Raw genomic sequence first — 6,767 nt, 5'->3', positions numbered from 1 at the left:
AAGGTATAAAATAATGCAGTGGGCTGCAATCCCCTTCCATTTTAAAGGTGTCTTCCTGACTCTTCCATTCTACTATGGTTCTGATCTTTTTAAAAAAAAAAAAAAACCAGTCCCTTGAAAACACTCTGCTTTTGCACATTCTGTGGAGTGATAGAAGAATGGGAGCCTTCCTGATCTCAGGCCCACCATTCCGTGTTTATGGAATTTAAAACTAAACTGTCATGTTTGGTGTAGTGGTTAAGTGTGCGGACTCTAATCTGGGAGAACAGGGTTTGATTCCCCACTCCTCCGCTTGCACCTGCTGATGTGACCTTGGGTCAGTCACAAGCTCTGGCACAGCTGTCCTTGAAAAAGAGCAGTTTGTGTCAGAGTTCTCTCAGCCACACCTACCTCACAGGGTGTCTGTTGTGGGGAGGGGAAGGGAAAGGAGTTTGTAAGCCGCTCTGAGACGCCAAGTGAGGACGGGGTATAAATCCAATCTCTTCTTCTTCTATAAGAAAAGTTACAAAACTACCCAATACTTGCGAATTGCAAACTGCTGTACCCTATGCTACCTGCACACTGTATCTTAATTTTTGTCATGCAAGAGAAAGGGGGGAAAGGTTGAAAGCAGAAAACAAATTATATGGTAAACAAAAACAGTCTTATTGGTTAGTAGTCTTACAGAATTGAGAGGACTACCAGAATATTTGGTTATCAAGTTAAGGGTTATAGCAGTGAAAACACTGATCTGTTTAATAATGTAGTATTATTGAACACATTACAGCATATTAATTGTTGCAAAAATGATTTACATTCAAACAAAAAGTATCCTTGAAAAGAATGTTGTGTATAGCTGTAGTGTATATACATATTATCATTATATAATTTATTTTATTTATTATAGTCTGCCTTTCTCACAGGAACTCAAGGTGGATTACACATTGTGAGTCAGTACAATCAACATGATATAATGATGTAAGAAATTTCATACTGTACGTTTTGAGTAAAACCTTGCTTTAAAACCATGTCACTAATTAACAAAGAAAAACAAATTCAAAGGTTTTTTTTCACTGCTTGCCAAAATTTCCCATTTCCCCCAAGGTCTGCACGCCTCTGTTCTGAGGAGTTTCCCCCATCCTTATTTGCTGATTCTCCACCCGCCTTTCTTGTTCACTTTATAATCTTAAGGATGTTTCATTCCAGGATTTCACAGTGGGTTAAATCAGTCATTCAATATGCAAAGTGCTGGACAAACTTGTTTATGTAATCATAAGCAAATATTTTCAGGTAATTCAAATAATGTTTACTTTAGACAATGGACGTGTTGAACAGTCCATTGAGTGTGAGTATTCAGGCGTCACTGCGGAAATTTTTCTTGGGCTAGTTGGAGGACTGACAAAAAAAATTTTTTAAAATAGTTGCATTCAGAGTTTATGGATATAAAAATGCAAGAAAAATCCTGATGTCTTGTTTTTAATCCATCAATCATATTTCCATACCAGCTTTTTCCCTAAGGAACTCAGGGTAGCATGCGGTGGTTCTTACTTCCTCTGTTTTATCTTTGCAACAGTGCATTGAGTCATACTCCCTAAGCCTCACCTACCTTATAGGATAGTTGTAAAGGCAAAATGGAGGAGGGGAGAGCCATGTTTCCTCCCTGAGCTACTCAGAGAAAAGGTTGGATAAAAATGTGATGGATATGATAAAGACAAATTTTGGTAGAAGTGTAAAAAACCCCACTTGCTACATATAACTATATTGTTGTAATGGTGCATTATATTAATGAAATCAAACTTATGTCCTTTTCATTGCAGAGAACCAGTTTGGTATAGTGGTTAGGAGCGCAAACTCTAATCTGAGAGAACTGGGTTTGATGTCCCACTCCTTCACATGCAGCTGCTGGTGTGACTTTGGGTCAATCATAAGTTCTCTCAGAGCTGTTCTCTCAAGGGCAGTTCTTGAGAGAGCTCTCTCAGCCCCACCTACCTCACAGGGTGTCTGTTGTGGGGAGGGGAAGGGAAAGGAGATTGTAAGCCACTCTGAGACTCCCTCAGGCAGTGAAGGGCAGGGTATAAATCCAATCTCTTCTTCATACTCTCTCTGCTTTCTGAAAAAAAGTTGCACTTTGCCTTGTTTTGCTCTCTGGATACATGAGAGGGAAAACCCTTGGATTTTAGATCAGTAAGTACAAAGTCTCTCACTAACTGCTTATTACCTCATTCGGTGTTGTCTTTAGAAGGAACTTTCCCACCAGTGGACTAAACGGGGGCCACTTCACTCCCCCTTGATCAAGCTTTGCAGCTCTTCCTCAGTTCTTTGCAGGGAAAGAGGCTACGTGCCATCCTCCTGGATTCTGATTAGGGCCTGCTGTTTTGTTTTGTCCTTGATGGAGTGGTGTTCAGGGCATGGTGCCACTGCTATATCTGCTTCCATGTGCCTCTAAGCAAACAGTGGAAAGCTTACCTGGGTTGGATGTATCCCACCAGCTGTAGTTCATACATCCCTGGGCCAAGACATAATGAGGCTATCCCTGCTGTTTTAAAGGAGGCAGCCACAAATCTCCTTCTGGGGGGAAAAAACTAGCAGTTGTCATACTTGTTGGTCAGTCCACATGCTTCCCTTTCTTGGACCCCAGTGGGTCATGGTAGAGTAGCTCCAGATATTCTTGCAATAGTACTGATGGGTTTTCTAGACCCATTTCAGTCAGACTTTCAGTCTAATGTTTGCTATGCCAATGGCATGGCGATTGCAGTAAAGCACAAATTGATTGAAAGGACTGAGAAAATACTGACTAGGGAGTAAAATGGCAGCTCATTCCAAGTCCTGGAAAAACAGAATGCTTCTGTTTCCATCTCAATAACAATCTTGCCAGCCGTGAACTGAATGACTGTTTGCTCAATTTCATGTTTGTTGCATCGATGACACTGTCTAACCATCTCATCCTTTGCCGTCCCCGTCTTCTTTGACCTTCAATCTTTCCCAGCATCAGGGTTTTCTCTAGTGAGTGCTCCCTTCTCATTTGGTGGCCAAAGTATTTGAGCTTCAGTTTCATTATCTGGCCTTCCAGGGAACAGTCAGGGTTGATTTCTTTTAGGATTGACTGATTTGATCTTCTTGCAGTCCAAGGGACTCTCAAGAGTCTTCTCCAGCATCATAGTTCAAAAGAATCTATTCTTCGGCGCTCAGCCTTCCTTATAGTCCAACTCTTGCAGCCATACATGACTACTGGGAAGTAGATGTTTTTCTGTTACTCTCTTCACAATTGTTCAAATTTGGTATTTAAGGGGCAGGGGGACTAAGATGTCACTTTATGAGGGGGAGGGAATTATACGTGGGAAATGCATGAAGATTTTAATACCAGTACATTCGAGGTGAAAAGTGAAATGAAATACAACTTGCTTGATGGTATGAAAGAAGTTTGTCAACATTGCACCTATTGGAAGAGAGTATAACTACTATTACAGCAATTGCTTAAAATATCAGATCCTATTATACAGGAAATAGACAAAAATGCATTGGCTGTCATGTGTGAGAACAATTTTTTAGAATAAGGGCCACTTTGGAACCATGGAGTCTAAAATAAGAACCAACCTTTATGTTCTACATTGGTGCGTGTAACACAGAACTCTTCTTATGTTCTTTAGGGTGAAGATAATCCAGAACAAGGGAGAGCTGGCATCCTGAGCTGAGATCCATTCCTAGTTAAATGCTGAGCTGCTATGATGTTGCACAGTATTTTACAGATATTCTTGGAGCCAGTGCAGATGTTACTACAATTTATTAACTGCTGTCTATAACTGCTCCTCTGAGTGAGCTACTGTCATGAGATGAGAAGAAACACAACAGATTGCCGTGGCTTCTTCCATGACAAGAAATCTCTCATGGTATATTTTGTGTGTCCTTGTTTTCAACACTAAACCTATATATTGAAAAAGAAATGAAAATCTTAAAAAATAACATCTGCAGCACAGCTAATGGCAAAGGGTCAGCCACAGAATGTTGGCCAGTAGTGCAAGCTACTTGGTGAAAAGCAGTTTATTCATTTTATTTGGGGTGGAGAAAAATACCAAAAGGCAGACAGGAAGAGGTCTAGGCTAAAGCTGTATTTGTTCCTAAAAATGTTAAGGCTGAGGGGGGGGACCAGAAAAAAAATTAGAACCCCCTTCACCTTCCCCTTCAAGGTTTTTTTTGTGAGATTTAGTGGATTGCTGGAAAAGAGAGCCTATGTTTTTTATCCCATCTGCATACAGTAAAATGTTTCAAGACAAGGTTTTACTTACTCAAATTGTATAGCATTGAACATTTTACTGTAAGAAAATCTACAGCATTAGATATCAGTAATTCCTGTGTATACGATGTAGTAATAGTATACTTTCAAGGATATGTTCATTGTTTAAATGTGAATTAATTTAGACAGCTGTAATATGCTGTAAAATGTTTGATAAATTATAAAAAATTGTGTTTTCAATGTTATACGTTTTAACTTGATATGCAAATATGCCAGTAGTCCTACCTGTTGTGACTGTAAGGGACTGTTCTAGTTCAAATAATACTTTATTTTATATACTACAATATTGGTTTTTTTCATTTCAACTTTTATTATTTCCTCTCTTTTAGATAGCTAAACATAAGATATATGTACTAAGGTAGCATAGTGTGTGTGGCTATATTTGCAGTTTTGCTTGTAGAAAACTAAGGCATTTTATACTCTTAAATTCCATAAATGTGGTAATTAGTACAATTTGATATGCTAAATTACAAATGTTGCATTTGGTGTTGTTTAAAGTGGGAAATTAAATTTAGGTTTGGTAGGAAAGCAAGTATTGCATATGTTTCAGTTTTCTCCAAAATTTTCCTTAAAAAGATTCTATGGCTTCAGAATTTCTGGAAATAGTACATCTCTGTCCCTCTAGTTCTAGTTCCCCTGCCCTACTTCAGGCATTAATTGTGTGCAAAGATGCTGGTAGACAGTAGTAGATGATTAAATATTCTTTGATTTAATATAATTTCAGCTTTTTTTAACCTTGCTATTTCTACATACAAGGTTTTTCTTCTTTTTTCAACTTCTTTCGTTACCTAGACAGGTAATAGACAACATCCTAAGAATTTACTTTAAATCCTGTTGGTTTACCCCACAGATGGCCTTGAAGAGACCTCACTGGAGAACGGAAGAAGAAAAATGTCCCAACTAACTTTTACAGGTAGCAGTTTTCTAGTATACATTTGCATACCTTTATGTGAAGCAGCAGAAGTCGTTTGGGACAAAATGATTATCATTTGTTATTGAAATAATGTGTGTGTTAATTTTACATGACTTAGGTGCCACTTGCTTATAGCCCATACGCAAGTATGAATTTGCTCTGCAGTTGTGATGCTTCTGCTTTCTTTGTGAAGCAAAACAGGTGCTGGGAAGACCAGAATTACCACTCAGGACCTGGACCCTTCATACCACCTCCTTGCTACTTACCTGCCAGCTTTTTATAGCTTAGTAATTTTTATGCAGACATGTTGATATGGAGGGATCGATAGTCTTATTAGGTTATTTCTGTCCCTTACCATCTTGATTCTGATCTGATAGTAAGAAGGAACCTCAATATGTGGTGCTGATTGGGTCTTGTCAGGCAGGTGGAGTTGTATGGAGCAGTGTAAGCCCTAAGCTGCGAAGGGCTTTAAATCTTAGTACCAGAACCTTGTTTTGAACCCAACAGCAAATGGGTAGCAGTTGCTGAAGCACCGATTGAATAGATCAGGATGGCAAGATCAGAGCCATCTAGGAGAGGTAAGAGCCTCTGTTCAAGCTAAAAAGAGATAAGAACATTTAGCCACATTGGGCTTTACTAACAGTCCCAAAGGAGTAGATGTAGCAGCCCACGGCATTAGAAATAAACTGAGGATCTTCAACGTGGTCTCTGTGCTTCACACCCATGGGATCTAGTGCGCACGCGCTGGATCGATCGGTGCTTTAGCAAGCTCTTTTAACGGATTTTCGCGCCCAGTCCCTCGGGCATGCGCAGGAACCCCACCACGCATGCCCAGAGGGGTGGGCGCGGACATCCCGCCAGTTCTTTCTTACCGCCACGTTGAGTAGACCTCTTTTTCGTTGGTCAGATCGGTTCGCTTCTAGCTATTCGCCTCAGCTCTTAGGAATTATTTCCTTACTCTATTTTTCTTTTTCAGTTGTTTGTTCTTCGTAAAAGTTAAAAACAATTTTTTTAAAATTTTCTCTTGAGGGGGAGTTTACCGATTACCTCAGGCCTTCGGGCTACCCCCCCCCCTCAACGTTCCCTCTTCTTTGCTTCTTTTATGAAGAAGAAGTGGGGGTTTTCCCCAACAGGTGCAAGGGTTGCGGCAGCAAACTTACTCCTCCTGACCGTAATACCCTCTGCATTTTTTGCCTCGGAGAGTCTCACCAGCCAGAGTCCTGTTGTCACTGTGCGCGTTTCTCCAATCAAACACGAAAAAACTGCTGTGCGCCTTGTTACCATGTGACCATTTGCATTTGCATATTGCCTGTATTGTGCTTATGATATGTTGCTTGCATGTATATGTATCTGTGCCTTTGAGAGCCTGAGGCTCATTGCTGTGTGTGTGTGTGTGTGTTGCCATGGACTACGATGGCAGGCCTTGCACCCCGAGGCTGCCCACGGTGGGGGCCTGACAGGGATGCCTGCCACCAAGCTTTTGCCTGCCATGGAAATTTCCACTGCACCCTGGTCAAAAGCAGATGCCTGCTCTGGAATGTTGCAATGTGCCCCAGTACCTACGAGGTCACCATTTGGGGTACA

The 6,767-nt window shown here is 40.6% G+C and overlaps 1 long non-coding RNA gene across 1 annotated transcript in view; it reads left to right on the top strand.

The window, feature by feature from the left end:
* Positions 1 to 3,634: 3,634 nt before the first annotated feature.
* Positions 3,635 to 6,767, top strand: part of LOC107122490 — a 14,176-nt gene continuing 11,043 nt past the window's right edge. Inside the window, exons 1-2 of the long non-coding RNA XR_001482923.1 lie at positions 3,635 to 3,866; positions 5,121 to 5,183. This is a non-coding gene — a long non-coding RNA (uncharacterized LOC107122490). The remainder of the gene's footprint in view (positions 3,867 to 5,120; positions 5,184 to 6,767) is intronic.

Source organism: Gekko japonicus, unplaced genomic scaffold, assembly GCF_001447785.1.
Source record: "Gekko japonicus isolate JY-2015 unplaced genomic scaffold, Gekko_japonicus_V1.1 scaffold913, whole genome shotgun sequence".
Classification (NCBI taxonomy): Eukaryota; Metazoa; Chordata; class Lepidosauria; order Squamata; family Gekkonidae; genus Gekko; species Gekko japonicus.
The sequence above is the reverse complement of the archived record's forward strand: the minus strand, read 5'-3'. Positions and strand labels throughout refer to the sequence as shown.